This window comes from Nannospalax galili, unplaced genomic scaffold (assembly GCF_000622305.1).
Source record: "Nannospalax galili isolate Female #2095 unplaced genomic scaffold, S.galili_v1.0 scaffold238, whole genome shotgun sequence".
Lineage (NCBI taxonomy): Eukaryota > Metazoa > Chordata > Mammalia > Rodentia > Spalacidae > Nannospalax > Nannospalax galili.
In genome coordinates this window covers 702,904-714,044 of record NW_008341888.1, presented here as the reverse complement: position 1 = coordinate 714,044, position 11,141 = coordinate 702,904, and positions in this window count along the sequence as shown.

Here is an 11,141-nt window from a genome sequence, read left to right as displayed (position 1 = left end):
TGTCAATCTAGTCTAAATATTTGATTTTATAGGATGCTCTGGGGCCTACAGAAGAGAAATAACTTTTCTGAGGCTCTATACTTATCTCAATGTACTTGAGACATTGAAGTCCAATATACTTGAGCCAATAATGCAAAATCAGAGAACCTAGTAGACAAATCATTCAAGGAAAAGTATCTAAGGATCCATTTCACAGGCAGGACAAATTTTTTCAATACCAGGGTAGAGTGTGGGAAGCCAATGAAGTAGAAACTCCCCAGCAACATCATTGTGGCCGCTTGTGAGAACTGGTATTAGGGTAATCCTGTGGGGGTAACTACCAGTAAAGAGTTAAATTACACAAGAGAAAGTCTGCCATTGTTGATGGGAATACACTTCATTCTTTGACTGAACGGTCTACATTAGAAAGCTGTGGGTTCTGGGAACTGAACCTGGGTCCTCTGCAAGAAGAGGAACTGAGCCTAACCACTGAGCTATCTCTCCAGCTCCCCACTGCTGTTATTTGAGGAACGCTTTTTTGGCGCTTTCTGTCTTTTTTTTCTCTTAACCATGATTTAAATCTTAATTTCTAAATATGCATCATTAATTCGTTTAATATCTCTAATTCTCCACAGTGGTATTCACTTATGAGTAACTTTTCTAGGTTAGTAGGAAGAAATGCATGATATTTCAAATAGAATGTCTGGTACTCTTAGACTTCACAAACAAGAGATCTTACATTTTGAAAAGTAAGTATAATGCTAGGGCCCTGCTCTGCCCTTCCTCCTGTTCAATTTTAACTAAAACACAGCTACAGTTGTACCACAAAACCTGGAGTGAGGAGTTCTGAGAGGGTGGTAGTGAAAGAAAACAAATTACAGCAGAACTTAATTCACAGGAAGAAATGCAACATTAGGAAGGCAAAAAGTCTTACTTTTTCATGTTGAATGATTTTTATGCACCCATACAGTAGCCTTACAACTGGTGTAACTCCAGTTCCAGGGTATCTGACACCCTCTTCTAGACTCCGCATGTACATGGTACACATAAACTCACATAGGCACACATGCATGCACATTAAAAATTAATAACAGTGCAGTCAACATACGTAGAAAATTCAAAGGTAGGCTACAATTTAAAAGAACAAAGTTACAAATTACTCTTGCTTGTTGTTGAATTGATTTAAATGACTCAATTATATGAGTCAATAAATGAAAATATATAAAACAGAAGATATTATCTTGCTATTTAAAAAAAAGTCAATGAATAATTATTAAGTTGTTTGTTAGACTGGAAAGATGACTCAGTGGACAAAGAACGTGAAGAATCATGAGAACTGGAGGTAAGATTCCAGAACCCGAAGGCCAGTAGGTGTGGCAGCACTGGGGAGGCAGAGACAGGAGATCTCTGGGGCAAACTGGTTGAATTAGTGATCTCTGAGTTCAGTTGAGAGATCCTAATTCAATAAACAAAGTGAGGAATAATTGAGGATGAAACAAACAGCAATTTCAGGCCTACACATGCGTACTTAAAAATATGTAAACATGCACATATATACTCACACACCACACACACATATATTTGAAGATTAATAAAAAAGGAATCCTGTCTTAGAGTTCCAGAAATTAGTGAAGCAGAGACAGAGATAGTTCAAATGAACAGAAGCTCAATGGCAATATTTAGAGAACTGTTGAAGAGAATGTCGGAAGAGTTATGACAGGCAATGAAGGTAAAATTCGAATTTAAAGGAAAACAGTATCTTAGTTTCAAGGATGCAGTTTGGCATACTTACTGAAGATTTACAGAAGACATAAAATTTGAATTAGGCACTTAATGTATAATTCACATTCATGAACATACAGACATGCATACTCTGTCTTTATGTCTCTGTCTCACATACACATATACACACATGCACACACATACACACATATACACACAAACCCCTATGTACTAAGATTCATGCTATTACATAACTGACAAATAGATCCCTTATGTATAATTTACTGCAAGTTCCCTGAAATACAGGAGATTGTAATTAATATTATTTTCACTTAACCTATTGTTACATAACAAATTGACAATTAAAAAATTAGATCAACAAACATTTCAACTATGTTACAAAAGCTCAGATGCTTGAAGAATATAAGCGTTTTTAAGGTGAAAACATAATTTTCTTGCAAGAAGAGTCAAGGAAAATTGATGGAGTCTTTAAGAGGCTTCTTTGATATTTTGTGTGGTAGAAAGAGATCTTCTATTTGACTCATCACTTTTCTAGCATTATTTTTCTTAGTTTTTTCTTTGGCAAAGTTCCCATCTGATGACATGCTGCATTCCATTCTTATTTCCTCTGACTTTATAGAATTAGTTATTTTAAAAAGCCATCAATGATCTAATTAACATTCCTAATAGCCAAACAACAACAACAACAACAACAAAACAAAAACAGGTTTTCTTCAACACTTAACAAATAATATTGATTAACCTCCCTCTCTTAAAAGTATTTGATGGATTTGGGGGGCATATATGTCCTTGGTTTCCTAGTGATTGTTTCATGTTTTCCTTTCCCTTTGTAAAATGGACATAGTTCCCTCAACTCAGTTTCTCTCCCCTGAGTGAATTCTCAAGTCTTCAATTATTACCTTGTTACAACTTGAATGTGAAATGACACAGAGCTATGTGTGTGAGCACTTGGTACCCAGCTAGCAACACCGTTTTGGGGGGTTGTAGGACATTTTGGATAAGGAGCTTATCTACAACATGTAGGAACATGGGGCTTAAGTATCATAGGCTAGCTTTGGTTCTGGCCCAAGCGTTCTGCTTCCTAGGTTGCTGATGTATGAGGAGTCCCAGCTGCATGGTCCTACCACAGTGAACTGTCGTGCCATTTCTACCACTGTGGCTTATGTTCACTTAAGCTGTGAGCCAAAACAAATCATTCCTCCTTTATGTTATCTATATCAAACCCTTCAGACACAACTCTGAAGAGCTAACAAATATATACCTACTAATATATGAATCTCAAATCGCCAGTACAAACGTCTCACTCTGAGTTCTAGGAAATTCCCATTTTGATGCTCATTGCCACTTAAAAAATTTAAATCTTCATCCTTGTTATTTTTTACTGAATTTCTGAGATTTTTCATACAATATAGTTTTATAATGTTTAGATACCCTACTCTATCTGGACCTCCCCCTACTGCCCCCTGCATATATATATACACATATATGTGATCTATAGAGTCTGATATGTGTTCCCAAATGTCCATCCACTTGGCCCACCACGAGTCCCATCCCTATAAGACACTGACTCTCCCACTCCCAGCAGCCATCAATTACCAAAAGATCCTTAGGTTGCATTGGGATTTCTTATCTACTTCCCCATATCTAAGCTGGCATTTTGTTTGGTTTGCCCTTGCATGTGTCTTGTGCATGCTGCCACGATTGCTGTGAGTTCATATGAGTAACTGACCAGCTGTCTGGAAAACTCTTTTTTCTTGTGGTCATCCATTATCTCTAGCTCTTACAATTTTTTTTATCCCTTCTTCCTCAATGATCCTTGAGCCTTGGAAAGCAGAAATTTGATATAGATGTCACCTAAATTTCAACATGCATAAAAATTCAGTGTTTTTGTTTGGTTGGAAAATGGGATGTGCCATTTTGTACTTCATAAATGAGAAACTACCTCTCTTATCCCTTCCTTCCCCTCTTCCTAAACCCCTTCCACCAGTCTCTTTTGATGTTATAATGTATACAACTTAATATGTATCTGTGTATTTTATGAAAAAAAACTCACACATATACATCAAGCATCCTTGTAAATTTTTGCTCCCACAATTTGTTCATCATTATGCCAAAACCAGATGTTTTCCCAACTACTATTCACTTCTTTGAAGCTGACTTTGGATTCAAGCTTCATTAAATGACTCTTCTTTTCTTGTTTACAAAGGCTTTCTGTACAACAGCCAAATCATAGTTTTCTTCATTTTCAAAATTCCTTTGAGAACTGGATAGATTTGGAGAGGGGTATGGAGTCCATTGTAAGTGAGGTATCATTGGGAGGGTAGAAGATGCAGGACATTTTAAAAGAGAAGTAAATAAGCCTTTCCAATTTGAGTAACAGATCATGAAGGACAGTACAGGATGATAAGGTGGAGTTATTTCACATGTAAAGACTTCAAAATTAAGACTGTGGACCTTTATTTCTGTGAACTTATCAAACTGCAGCTTTTAAAGACAATATTTTTATTAATTCTTTGCAAATTTCATCAATGTATACAATATATTTTCATCTTATCCACACTACCTCCCTCTAACTCCTCCTGGAACCCACCAACCCATTTCCTTCCTGATTTCATGTACTTTTTTTTAATTATTATTATTATTTTACTATTATTATCATCCCTCTGGATCCAGTTAGTGATGACCATTTGTAAATGGGTGTAGGGTTAGTCACTGGTGTATGGGCAACCTACCAGAAGCCATATCCCCAAAGAAAAGTGACTGTCCTCCCAGCAGCCATCAACTGCCAATAGCTCTTCAGCTAGGGGTGGGGCCTTGTTAGCCCCTCCCCGATCCATGCTGGAATTTTGATTGGTTTGATCGAGTGTAGTCATTCACAACTGTTGTGAGTTGAAGTATGCATCAGCCATGTCATGTCTGCAAGACATTTCACAGCTCTCCTCTCTCTTAATGATCCAACTCTTACATTCTTTCTCCCCATTCTTCTGTGATGTTCTGTGAGTCTTGGATGGGTGAATAGTATGCCTTATTCCTTTCAAATAATGAGAACATTTATTAATATAGATATTAAGATGTGGAAAGTAGGAGAAAAGGCATCTGGCTTGTGTATTAGAATTGACAAATATATGGAGGCAGAAATTCAGAGAGATGTTTGAAGGCTCCAGAAGGTTTTGATAGATGGAAAGTTTATTATATTACCTTAGCTTTATTTACTTTCATGGCTTAATTCAGTGTCAAAAGCAGATGCCAGCAATTGAACAATAATGCAACAGGATCAGGTGTTATAATATGGCCACAGGACTGACAAAGTTACATGAAAATGTGGTTTGACATATGGAGAAAATAGTTTTAAATAAAAATGTGGGTTAAATATTGAATTAAGTTTTGTATCAATAGTGTCAGCATAATTGAGAATTCTCAATAACTCACTGTATATCTAAGCTCTTGCCTTCAATTTTCCAAACTGTAAAGTTTGGGATGAAGATTGTGGAAAAGAGAAGTTGAACTTAGATCTCTTTAGGTCCATAGGAAGCTCTGAAATTTTATAGTTGTAGAATTTCCTTCTAGCATATTTCAGGGAAATCTGTGATTTTCATTCATACTCAATCCGGTGTATGTCTGAATTAGAAATTTAGCTCGCTTATCATCAACAATATTCTTAAGAGCTGTATGCAAATGACTTGAATATATTTATAGCTTTGGCCTACTCACACTGTAAAGGAAACATAATTTTCCCACACTTGAAGTTCCACTAAAAGTAGTAATCATGTTTTATCTTTTTTTTAGCCTCATGTTCTCATCATAATTGTCAACCATAAATAGGTGGTATTTAAACAAGGGAAAGCAATTCTTAGCTTTGACATCAATTTAAATTTGTTTACATTATTATTATTAAAAAATTTCTGAGACTAGAGAGCTGGCTCAGCTGTTAAGGGCACTGGCTGCTCTTGCAGAAGACCTGCATTTGAATCCCAGCACCCACATGGTGGCTAACAGCTGTTGGTAACTCCAGCTTCAGGGGATCTGACACCCTCTTCTGTTATCTGCGGGCACTGCACGAAATCAATGCACTTACATACATGCAGGCATAACACTCATACACATAAAATAAAAATAAATAAAAAATTTAAAAACATTTCCTAAAAGTATATATTGTGCATTGAACACATTCCCTCATAAATCTTGCCCCCTCTTGCTCATTAGTCCTGCTAGACAGCCTCATTTCTACTTTCATGTCATATACACACTATTTGATGCATTATTTTTGTCTTTTTTGAGACAGGGTCTCCTTGTAGCCCCAGCTGTCCTGGAACTCACTATGTAGACCAGGCTGGCCTCGAACTCACAAAGATCTGTCTGCCTCTGCCTCCCAAGCACTGGAATTAAAGGCATGAGCCACCACGCCCGGCACATTTGATGCATTTTTATAAAATCTAGGAATCACAAAAGATTAAAGCATATGCTAGTTGTCTTTCTGAGATTGGCTTAATTCACTTCATTTAATTATCTCCAGTTGCATACATTTTCCTATAAACAACACATATTCGTTTACCATTACGGCAATTCTCAGAGCATCCTTTTGATTTCTGTGCCTGCTGCTAAGTGCTTTGGAAGTAAGTCTGTTAAGCCTAGCTAATCATTTGTAGTCTCTAATTCAGGGGTCAATTGACACTTCCAAAGTAGTAAGCAGCAGGAGCACAAAGTCCATAGGGTGGCTTGAGAACTGTCATAATAACTAGAGCAAATGTTGTATATACCAGGTAAAATCTTGACTCATCCTCACAACATTCTATAATTATCATTATTCAACAAATAGGGATATGGAATCACACAAGTTCTATATAACTTGGTCAAGGACACACTGACTGTAACTATAATATATCATGAGTTTAAAGTATAATAAGCCAAAAACCCAACATTCAAGCTGAAAATTGAAAAATAAGAAATAATATGGAGTACGGTTATTGGACATTAGTTTCAGTAAAAGGAGACTGAGGAAGACCCTAGAATGAGAGATGTCAAGTACAAGACTGGGGGCGGGGGCAAACAAAGTGTCTTGGCAATTGATAATGACAATGTTTAATATTTACAAAATACTCATATGTTTCAGATGTTTATTTATACCAATTCCCTTAATTTTCACAAATTATAAAGCAGGAATAATTATCCTCATTTGATGGATGGATAGGAAAACCAAAGTACAGACTGCAAAGAGATGTGTATAAGGCCAAATGGCAAGTAGCAAAACCAAGGTTTTAACCAAGGTTTTCCAAACTTAGCACTTAACAGCTACACTCCTATCCATATTACTACTCCCACAAGTCCTAGCTATGTATTAGTTCTTGTCTTTCACTTTGAGAAAGATGCATGCTTTTAATATGCCTACTTCCCTCTGACTTGAGATGAAATGATCTGTTCTTAAGTCTTTGCAACCAAAACTTCATTAACTGAAGCAGAAAAGTTTCATATCAGAAGATAAAAAGTAGGATATAAATGATTACTAGTAGCCCAGCCCTCAAAGAATTTTCAGTGTAAGTGGAAAGAAGGCCCTCTAGATAAATAAACTTCTATATAGAAGTTACTTAAGGATAACCAATACTACGTACTAGTATTCACTGAGGGGAAAAATGAGGGAGCTCAACAAAGAGTGAAGACAGATGATGGCAGTGACTTCTGAAGTTATGAAAATGACAGAAGACGTGCATGTGGTTTCTTTATTTTCTACTATCTGAAATCGGTCCATGACTACACACCACTGAGAAAATATAAGCAGAATTAGAAAACGTATTTCTGAGTTCACTTATTTTTCATACAAAATATTCAATCTTTCAGAAATATTAATTTCTCATTGAGGTGGGTATGGTTGCCATCTACATTGTAATGTTCAATGAGTTGTTTTATTATTTATTTATTTATTTTTATTTTTTAATGTTTTATTATTTTTTTATTTTATGTGTGTGAGTGTATTGCCTGTTTGAATGTGAGTACACTCATGTCCTGCAATGCCTGAGGAGGTCAGAAGAGGTTGTCGGATCCCCTAGAACTAGATTTATGTATATTTGTTAGCCACCATGTGGGTGCTGGGAAACGAACCCAGGTCTTCTGCAAGAGCAGCCAGTGGTCTTAACCACTGAGCCATCTCTCCAGCCCAAAGAATGAGTTCTTAAAGGAACCATTGAGTTCCTCAGGAATGACCAAAAACAATCACATGGATAATTGAGAGCCAATAGTTGGTTTATCCTGTGTAGTGGCTAGTCTATATATTTATCTGGAGATAAGATCTTGCTATGCAGCACAGGCAGTCTCAAACTGACAGTCACCCTGCATCTGCCTCCCAAATGCTGGAATTACAGGTATGCCCACACTTAAATTGTGGTGGTTAGATGGTTAAGCTCGATTGTCACTTTGATCAAATTAAGACAGTCCTAGGAGACCACTGAAGTACACTGTTGTGCTGATACAGGCATTCCTAGAGGGTAGGTGATGAGGGCTCTCCCATAACTGATGAATTAATTCACTGATTAATTAGTAATATGATGGCATTACTCAGAGGTAGGATGTACTTAAAGGAGGTAGGTCACTGTGGGCGTATCCCTGGGGGCTATGTCTTGTGCTGACGTCATTCTATATTCCCTTCTTTCTGTGTTCTGTTTGTAAAGATGTGGTGATCTTTCATCCACATGCTTCTGCTGTCATGATGTCCTGACCAAGAGCATGGGGCCAAGTGACTGTGGACTCTATCTTCTGAAACCATAAGTTAAAATAAATAATTTCTCCCTTAAAGTATCCTCTAATAATTAAATTAAAAATTAACCATGAATTAAATACAAAATTCATTAGCCATGAATGGTTGAAAATGTAAACAACTTTGCCATAATATATAGCAGTCTCATATATTTACCCATATTGACTGAAAATTAATGTTTAAATATTTTCCCATGGATATTTATGACAATCTTATTCACAGTTTCCAAGCTTTGGAGGTAACCAAGATGATTTTCACTAGTAAATAAATAAACTATATCAATATGACGGTTATTACTCAGTGTCAGAAATAAATAAGGTATGAAAATAACCCATTAAAAGACTTGCAGGAATCTTAAATACATATTGCTAAGTGAAAACATTTGTATGAAAGGCTATGTGTTGTATGATTCCAACTATAAGACATTCTGGTAAATGTAAAGTTACAGAGACAGTAAAAGTATCTGCAGATACCCAGGGTTCAGAAAAAGGGGGAGAAAAGGGTTAAGTAGGTGGAGCATAGGGGATAATTAGGTCTGTGAAACTATTTTACATGATCCTCTAATAGTGGGTAAGCCATTAGGCATTTATAGAAATCATAGAACTGTGCAACACAAAAAGTGAGCTCTAACACAAAGTATGAGTTTTAGCTAACAATATTGTATCAATATTAGTTCATCACTTGGAACAAATGTATCATACTAATGCAAGATGTTAGTAATAAGAAAAATTAGGTTGGGTGGGTAGAGGTAACATAAGGGAACTCTCTGTACTTTCTGTTGAATTTTGCTGAAAACCTAAAACTATTCTAAATTGTAAAGCATAATAATTTAAGAATCTTGAAATGAAAAATCCTCAAGGGAATCTTTTGTTATATATATTTTATTGAAGTCATGAAAAGGGTTAGAATGTTTCCTTATTTTAGTTTTGGACTCTCTCCTGAGGCACTGAACCAACTCTGACTTCAAAAAATATGCATTACTTTATTAAGCCACAGAAGGCTACAAAAATTGAGCTCCTTAGCAGCTATTAGGCCAAGCAGTATGAGCAAGAATACAAGAAGGCCTCACTGATTCAAATAAATGGAAGAGAGGTAGGGAATATGAATTATCAAATATTTAAAAGGGAATATAATTTATGTTGTTAAAATATTTATGGTAACTGAGGTTAGACTAGTTGTTTGTATAGTCTAGGCCCTTGGTGGGGGGGATTGCATTAAGAACAGGCTTTTCTACATGCATACTTTTGTTCACCTACTTTTTCCCAGTCTGGTGTGTCCTTCCATCAAACCAAATGCTTCTGCTTCCTTTAAGGACAGAATGTTTTCTACTGTCAAGTCCTTTGATACATTCAGCAGGACTTCCTTCTGCCTTAATTTACAGATCCTTGAGTTCATATCTGTCAGATGCTCGGAGAAAGTGTTCAGTGCTGAAATCTCTTTATCAATTACATCATCTATTATTGTGCCTTGTGCTTGGAATTCTTAAAGAATTGCAAATACTTTAAAAAGAGTTTCTAAGAAATGCATGGCCAGAGAATTTAGTGGCAAGTATTGACACAAACTGTAAAGGAGTTCCTGTTCGTTTCATTTTGAGTTCAAAGGAATTTAGTAGAATGTTTCATAAACAAAATAGATAAGCAAAAATAGTCATGTGGATAAAATTGGTTAGATATAAGAGTAACAAAAAAGCTAACCATGAGAGCCCTTTAAAAACTTGAGGATAATTTAAACGATTTCTTTTTTGACAACTTTACTAAGATATAGTTTACATAGCAGTAAAGTTCAGCCTACTTAAAATATATGATTCTGTTTTTATACATCCAGGGTTGTGTAATTATCACAATAGTTAAATTTATAAAAGATATAATGCCCTTCAATGAATTTGTAACTCAGTGACAGTCACTCCGCATTCTTTCCCCCCTCCCAATCTAGCCCTACACAACTGCAAGCTAATTTTCCATCTTATTATAGATTTGTGCATTTGAGATATGTCATAGACATGAAGTATTACAATCTGTGGTTGCTTGTGACTGCTTTCTTTGATTTAGTAGAATGTTTTCATGTTTGTTCCATACACCAGCACTTCATTTCTTTATAATGTTAATGGCATTTCATTGTATGAATGTGTCACATTATATGTATTCATTCATAAATTAATGGGCATTTGTGCTTTGCCATATTAAGTTACCGTGCATAACACTACTATGAACATTTTTACATAGCTTTTTGGCCAGATACACATCATCAATATGGTGACTATGTGTTCAGTTTTTTAAAGGAGTTTCCAATCTGTATTTCTAAGTTGCTACACCATTTTATATTCTTGTCCTAGGTATACAGGACATTTCAATTTCTCTAATATTCTTACACATGGTATTTCCTGACTTGTTTGTTATGCTCATCTTAATGGGTAATGAACCAGTTACCCATTCTGGGTTTGATTTGCACTTTATTTAGGACTAATGCTTTTAAGCACATTTTTATATCCTTATTGGTCCATTCATGTATACATGCCAGTTCAGATGATCTCCCTTTTAAAATTGGATTGTCTTTAATGTTTTAAGTTGTAAGGCTTTTAAAATATATTCTGCATACTGGTTCCATAGCAGATTTATGATTAGCAAATATTTTCTCTCAGTCCATATATTGTTCTCTCTCTCTCTCTCTCTCTCTC